Raw genomic sequence first — 7,500 nt, 5'->3', positions numbered from 1 at the left:
TTAATCTTAAAAGAAATAAAAACTACAGAGGAGGCTAGAGGGCTGCAATTTGGTGTGTTTGATAATTGGGGGATGGATTATCACATACCAATTTGCAGCCCTCTAGCCTCAGTAGTTTTTAAGATACAAATACGAATAAAGAAAAATAGATACAAATATAAAAAAATAACAATAAATAAAAATGGAAATAAATCAAAATTAATAAAATAAAATAAAATTAATACAGATGGCGGACTGAAAAAGTGCGGACGGACAGACAAAAAGCCATCTCAATAGTTTTCTTTTACAGAAAACTAAAAAAAAAAAAAAAGTTGAACACAAACATTACAAACTCGCAGACCCTCAACTCGGAATCCACTATCATAATTTCGTAATTACAAGCTTCGAGAAGCGACATCTGAAAGCGAACAAAGCGTTTATCGTCCGCATTTATTTTTCCCATTTTTTTTCTTCTTCTTCTTTTCTTCTTTCCGTAGAACGTAACAATGAAGCGTGACGGATACCACTGCGCTACCGCACCCGTCCAAAAGGTAATTGCGTTAGTCACACTCTCTTAAGAGATAATCGCCCCAAGATCTGCTTCCACAAAAGGAAAATGGGAGAGGAAGGAGAACGAGAGAGAAAGATTACGTTTTGCTAATTACACGCACAACTGATCCACGGTTGTTATTATAAAGCTTCCATTATCATATTCTAATTTTCCTTGGTGAGGTACGCTTTTTTTTTTTTTTGCACATGTATCTTGCAAAGATGTTGCACGAACCAACATATGTATATGTATGTATATATATATATACATACATAGATAAATATCTATATATAATATGTATGTATGAATGTATATGTATATGTGTATATATATACATACATAGATAAATATCTATATCTATATATGTATGTAAGTCTGTGTATATATATATATGTATATACTGTATATATATATATATATATATAAATATACATATATATATATATATATATATATATATATATATATATATATATATATATATATATATATATATATGAATGTCTTTTACTGTAATACCATAGTATAATATGAAGAAAAAAGGCCCATAAAACACTATTTTGAACGTTGCAACCATATATTTCGAAATTTTTCCCAAAGGGGTTCCATTCGACTTCCTTTTTCCTCTTACCTGAAATCGACACAATACTTGCAACACCTCATAGTAAGGACCAGTCAACAACAACAAACTTAACGACTCCTTAAACAATCTACGGTGGCTCGTCCCACAATACAGTACCAGCCAGGAATGTAGCAAAAATACACTGCACTGATGCACATTACATTTTGCTGCGCCAGTGTCTTGGCCTAGCAATTACATCCAGAAATCTGTCTCGGAAAATCTTCGCTCGAAATACCGGTCTCTCCCTCGGGATAATTCCGCGCTTTGTGTGCGGTGGTGGACTTTGGTCAAATCACTCCCGCATTACTTATCTGTCCAGTTATCTTGACGAAACTGCGGCTGTTGGTCTCGTCATGCTGGGACCCCTGAATTCCATAAGTCCGAAATTGGGAGTTTCCTTCACATCTGCATTAATCTGATGACTACTGGGCCATCAAACTCGAACCAGGAGTGTGGTTATTACTTGACTGGGTGACCATCAGTGAATGCCAGAAATTGTTTGACATACAAGCTTCCCGTCACATCTGTGAGGCATAACTTGAGGCAGACCCTGGGAGTCTAGTATGCGCTGCAGATAGGCCACAGAATGGGAGTCGTTAATAATTATAATACTTGAAAAAATTAGCAACCTCACTCTTGAATAATAATAATAATAATAATAATAATAATAATAATAATAATATTATTATTATTATTATTATTATTATTATTATTATTATCATTATTATTATTATTATTATTATTATTATTATTATTATTATTATTATTATTATTATTAATCTTAGAAGGCAATAAGAGAGGAAGACAGATGTATATATGTAATTATGTATATATATATATATATATACATATACATATATACATCTATATAATATATATATGTGTATGTATATATATATATATATATATATATATATATATATATATATATATATATATTTCTTATTTTTTCACCTCTCTGTCTCCTCCCTTATTGCTTTCTAAGATTAATAATAATAATAATAATAATAATAATAATAATAATAATAACAATAATAATAATAATAATAATAATAATAATAATAATAATAATGTTATTATTATTTTTATTATTATTATTAATCTTACAAGGCAATATGAGAGGGAGACAGAGAGGGTAAAAAAATAAGATATATATATATATATATATATATATATATATATATATATATATATATATATATATATATATATAGATGTATATATGTATATGTATATATACATACATATATATATATATATATATACTGTGTATGTATGTATGTATGTATATATATATATATATATATATATATATATATATATATATATATATATATATATATATATATATATATATATATATATATATATATATATCTGTCTATAAAGGGTGCAGACGTGCTGCTGCTTATATTTAAGAGTTCAAGAAGAGTATACGTACCCGTATACACTTCACTGTAATCTCTTCTGCACGGGAGCTAAATCATTGATGCCTGATGACAGCAGTGACGATAATGATCACCGCCACCAAAGTGGCGACGCAATTATCAGTTATTAACTCGATTATTATCATAATGCCAGAAACGTACACCGCCCCCGTTCACCAAGAAGTGAGAGCAAGCAATGTAATTAATCCGAGATCTCGGACGGCGCTTAAATTCAAAGATCCTCGGTGCTTGAATTCAAGCACTTCAATTCACCCGAGTTTATTGCGGTTTTTCCTCCGTCCACCGACGCAGCGAGAAATTGTTAATTAGCACGAAATGGATAATTCATAAAGGTATTTCAGGACGGCGACTTTGAAGGCCTCTTTTTCCTTTGTCTCCCGACTTCGTCACTTCGGAACGTGCTTTTATGTCTGTCCCTTTAAAGTGGATACGACTTTAATTCAGACTGAACTATTTAAAAGGAATTCGAATTAAGCAGGTATTTGGAGGTAACTCAAATGGACATCCTAAACAAGAAATTATGAAATTATACTTTAAAAGTTTTCCGAGCTCACTGCAAATTCATAAATGAATTAATATTTTCATATTTCCCAGTCATTTAAAAATTAAATATCTAAATGTTAAAAGCTGCAGTTAACTCAAAGCCAAATTCAAATACAATAAAAATTCTGAAATCATCTATTCAACTCAAATCTACACCATATAAAATCTAATTTAAAGTGTTTTCCAAGTTACCCAAAAAGCAACTAACTCAAGAGATTTTAAATTTAAAACGTATCTCCAGGTCACTCAAAATGAAAGTTTCAATTATTCCATTTCTTGACTTTTTGCAGGAGCTAATATATCCATAAAAGATTCTGAAAGTCTCAGTTGTTACGCATTCATGAATGAACTGAGTCGAGTTGAATACAGAATTAGGCCAAAGGCCAAGCACTGGGACCTATGAGGCCATTCAGAGCTGAAGTGGAAATAGAGAGTAAAAGGTTTGAAAGGCGTAACAGGAGGAAAACCTCGCAGTTGCACTATGAATCAATTGTTTGGAGAGACTGGAAAGTAAGATAGAAGAAAGAGAACATGAAATGAGGTACAGTAAAAGGAATGAAAGGGGTTGCAGCTAGGAGCCGAAAGAATGCTGCAGAGAACCTTAAGTAATGCCTACAGTGCACCGCATGAGATGCACTGACTGCACTACCCCCCTACGGGAACGCATTCATGAAGCATCTCCAAATAAAAGCTCAACAGAAATTTTGCCTCTGAAGACGTACCTGAATAAAATGACTCATTTTAAACGATGGTGTCACCCATACCTCCTAAATATCATAATTATCAAGCCTCTATAAGGAATTATTAAGCTTTAAAGATGTTAGTATCAGTAAGCGTAACCAGGGCGTGAAGCCTTCTCTCTCTCTCTCTCTCTCTCTCTCTCTCTCTCTCTCTCTCTCTCCAGCAAAGGATAAAAAGTCCCCGTTAGTCATTTATTAACCGACTGAAGACGAGAAATTCATACCGTTATAAATTCACGCTTGGTAAGTCGCCGACTATGACTAAGACGGTCTCAATCGATCCTATCCGTAAAGGGACGTCAAACTAGGATCATCATTGTTAAAAATGAAAAATTAGTGGTAATCAAACGGAAAATGTATACAGTAAAAATCTTCGTAATGGAAAGTTGTTCAAAGAAATCAGTACACTTCACGTTTATGACCAATCGCTTACTTTCACCAAAATCTGTAAACCAGAAATGCATACATTAAAACCTAAGAGGTTTTAATACTATTTATTCAGATAAACTCCAGCTAGTTTCATCAACGAACTTAAATGCGTATCTAGAACTATAGAATATAATAGAATATACGATTTAGGCCAAAAGCCAAACGCTGTGACTTATGAGATCATTCAGCGCTGAAAGGGAAATTGACAGTACAAAGGACTGAAAGGTGTATCAGTAGGGAAACCTCGCAGTTGCACTATGAAACTATTGTTAGGAGAGGGTGGAAAGTCAGACGGAAGAAAGAGAATACGAACGAAGGTACAGTAAAAGGAATGAAAGAAGCTGCAAAGAACCTTAAGACCTATAGACATCCTCTTCCCCAGAGAACCTGGAAAGATGACGTCGATCATACTCATCCAGCACTCGTACAGAATACGCCATCTCAAGTCACCTAAACTAACTTACTCGCGGGTACCTTCCTGGCTTGAAGATTATAGTCAGAGTAACAGAGATATGGCTAGCCATCAAGAAATCAAGAAATGGAATTGTCCAGCCATGTAATATGGCCATAGATAATCCCTGAGCAGCTTAAAGCACTTTCCCATTTCCTTGACATGTTGCTGTACTTCCAATGTCAAGCTGACTTGTTTATGCAAAGGAAAACGTACTTTAATGACAACTGACAAGAATGGCAAAGGTGGCAATGTTTAAAATCTGACTTCAGAATACCATAGCTATCAATTAAACGCATTTAATCAATTGGCTAATTCATTCACTCTTTAGCATGAGAATAAACACGTGTTAAATATAAATTAGCATGAGAATAAACACGTGTTAAATATAAATTCAAGTATAAATTAGAATTCTATCATCCCCTTTAACATCAATAAAAAGTGTTAATAATAATACTAATACTGTTTTGCTCATCATTCAAGGCTCATTTAACCTGACCAGCATATTGAAACTGCACTGATTTTGCGCTCACAATTATTTTCTCTGTCCATAGACTGAGGTTTACATGTATTAGCAGCAATTGTGGTAGAAAGATACATCACAGATTTATATCTGCAAATACAACTTATCAATTTAGATTAAACAGGACTATATTCACTAATTATTAAACGTCCAGTAACTGAAACGTAGTATGCCTACCTCCGGATCTTCCCCGATGCACCACGAACACTTCTTGGTGCTTTCGATTCAGAGAGAGAGAGAGAGAGAGAGAGAGAGAGAGAGAGAGATTCAGGGAGAGAGAGAGATTCAGGGAGAGAGAGAGAGAGAGAGAGATACATCACAGATTTATATCTGCAAAGACAACTTTTACTTTACATTATCAGTTTAGATTAAACAGGACTATATTCACTGATTAACAAACGTCCAGTAACCGAAACAACATAGAATGCCTACCTGTGGAACTTCCATGGTGCACCACGAACACTACTTGTTGCTTCTAGGTCACTAATCAGATGAACTGCCTGTCCTTTAGCCCAGTCAAGGGCAAGAAAAAATGAAGCACTTGAAACACAGAAGCAAATTTACAGAATGGTGTTTCTGATCAAAATAAACCAGAAGAAAGAAACGGAGACATTTGAACAAAAACACCTGATTTCTACGAGCTCCCTGAAGTTATACCACAGCATCAGTCCCAAAATACGTCCATTTTGAAATCAGATTGTATATATCTTTAGCAATAATACTGTTTACAGCAAAGATGCATATTTTTCATGTGCACGAAAAAAGCTACGAACGACGCAAATCCTACTTAAAAATGTCTAAATAATGCAAATCTTACAGTAATTGTGACGGGATATTAACAACTGTTGAATAACAAGAATTTCTTTCCATTACTGGTGTGCTGATCTTCTTTCTTTGATAGTGAAACATCCAGTACGCTTCTGTTGAGCAAACAGTGAATTATGTACCTGGCAGTAAGTCAGTTGTGGTAAGAGGTATCCACAGTAGTTAAAAACCATCGGGTTGTGGCAACCTCGTCCCTTGGGAATAGCTGGGAACTGGGAGGTTAACAGTCTCTGGTGCCACCCTTCTAGGCGATATGTGTATAGTTAGAATTTTAGGTATAAGTATATATTTTTAGGTATATATATATATATATATAATATAATATATATATATATATATATATATATATATATATATATATATATACATACATATATATTCATTTTAAATAACGAAAAAGGTAAAAAGTGATGATTATACGAACACAGTCACTGTAACTTTGTTTGTTTATATATATATATATATGTATATGTATGTATATGTATATACATACATACACACATGCATATACATACACATAAATATATATATATATATATATATAAGTAGGGTAAAAGGTGCCATTTGGCATCCTGGCATCCTGGCATCCTGAACATTTGGCGTCCTCAAGATAGGGTTTCATTTGGCGTCCTCAATTATTACTATTATTATTATTATTATTATTTATTTTATTTTTATATTTTTGCTGAAGAAAATAACATGCATATATAAAAAAAATTATGTAGTAAGTAGGGTAAAAGGTGCCAAGGCCCCGAACTGATATGTGAGAGACCCACTGCGTGACTCATCAACTGCTGTATGACTGATGAGTTGAACCAATATAAACTATCTGTTATTAATCCCACTTTATCGATAAGAGTCTGATTCGGAGGAGGAGACACCTCACTGAACTGATCTGAACTGATATTAGAGAGACCCACTGCGTAACTCAACAACAGCTGTGTGACTGATAAGAGTTGAACCGTTATAAACTATCTGTTATTAATCCCACTCTATCGATAAGAGTCTGATTAGGTATATGCTGCTGATATGATTTAGACCCACTGCGTGACTCATGAACAGGTGTATCACCGATAAGAGTTGAACCGTTATAAACTATCTGTTATTAATCCCACTTTATCAATAAAAGTCTGATTAGGAAGAGAGACACCTGCTGAACTGATATGGCTGAACTGATATTATACATATAAATATATTTACAATTCCTCTCTCTCTTTCTCCATTTATATATATATATATATATATATATATATATATATATATATATATATATTGTATATACATATATATATAATATATATATATATATATATATATATATATATATATATATATATATATATATATACGTATGTATATACACATATAAATCTGTACATATTGTTTACAT

The sequence above is a fragment of the Macrobrachium rosenbergii genome, chromosome 56 (assembly GCF_040412425.1).
Source record: "Macrobrachium rosenbergii isolate ZJJX-2024 chromosome 56, ASM4041242v1, whole genome shotgun sequence".
In the NCBI taxonomy this organism is placed as follows: domain Eukaryota; kingdom Metazoa; phylum Arthropoda; class Malacostraca; order Decapoda; family Palaemonidae; genus Macrobrachium; species Macrobrachium rosenbergii.
Note: the sequence above shows the minus strand (reverse complement) of the source record.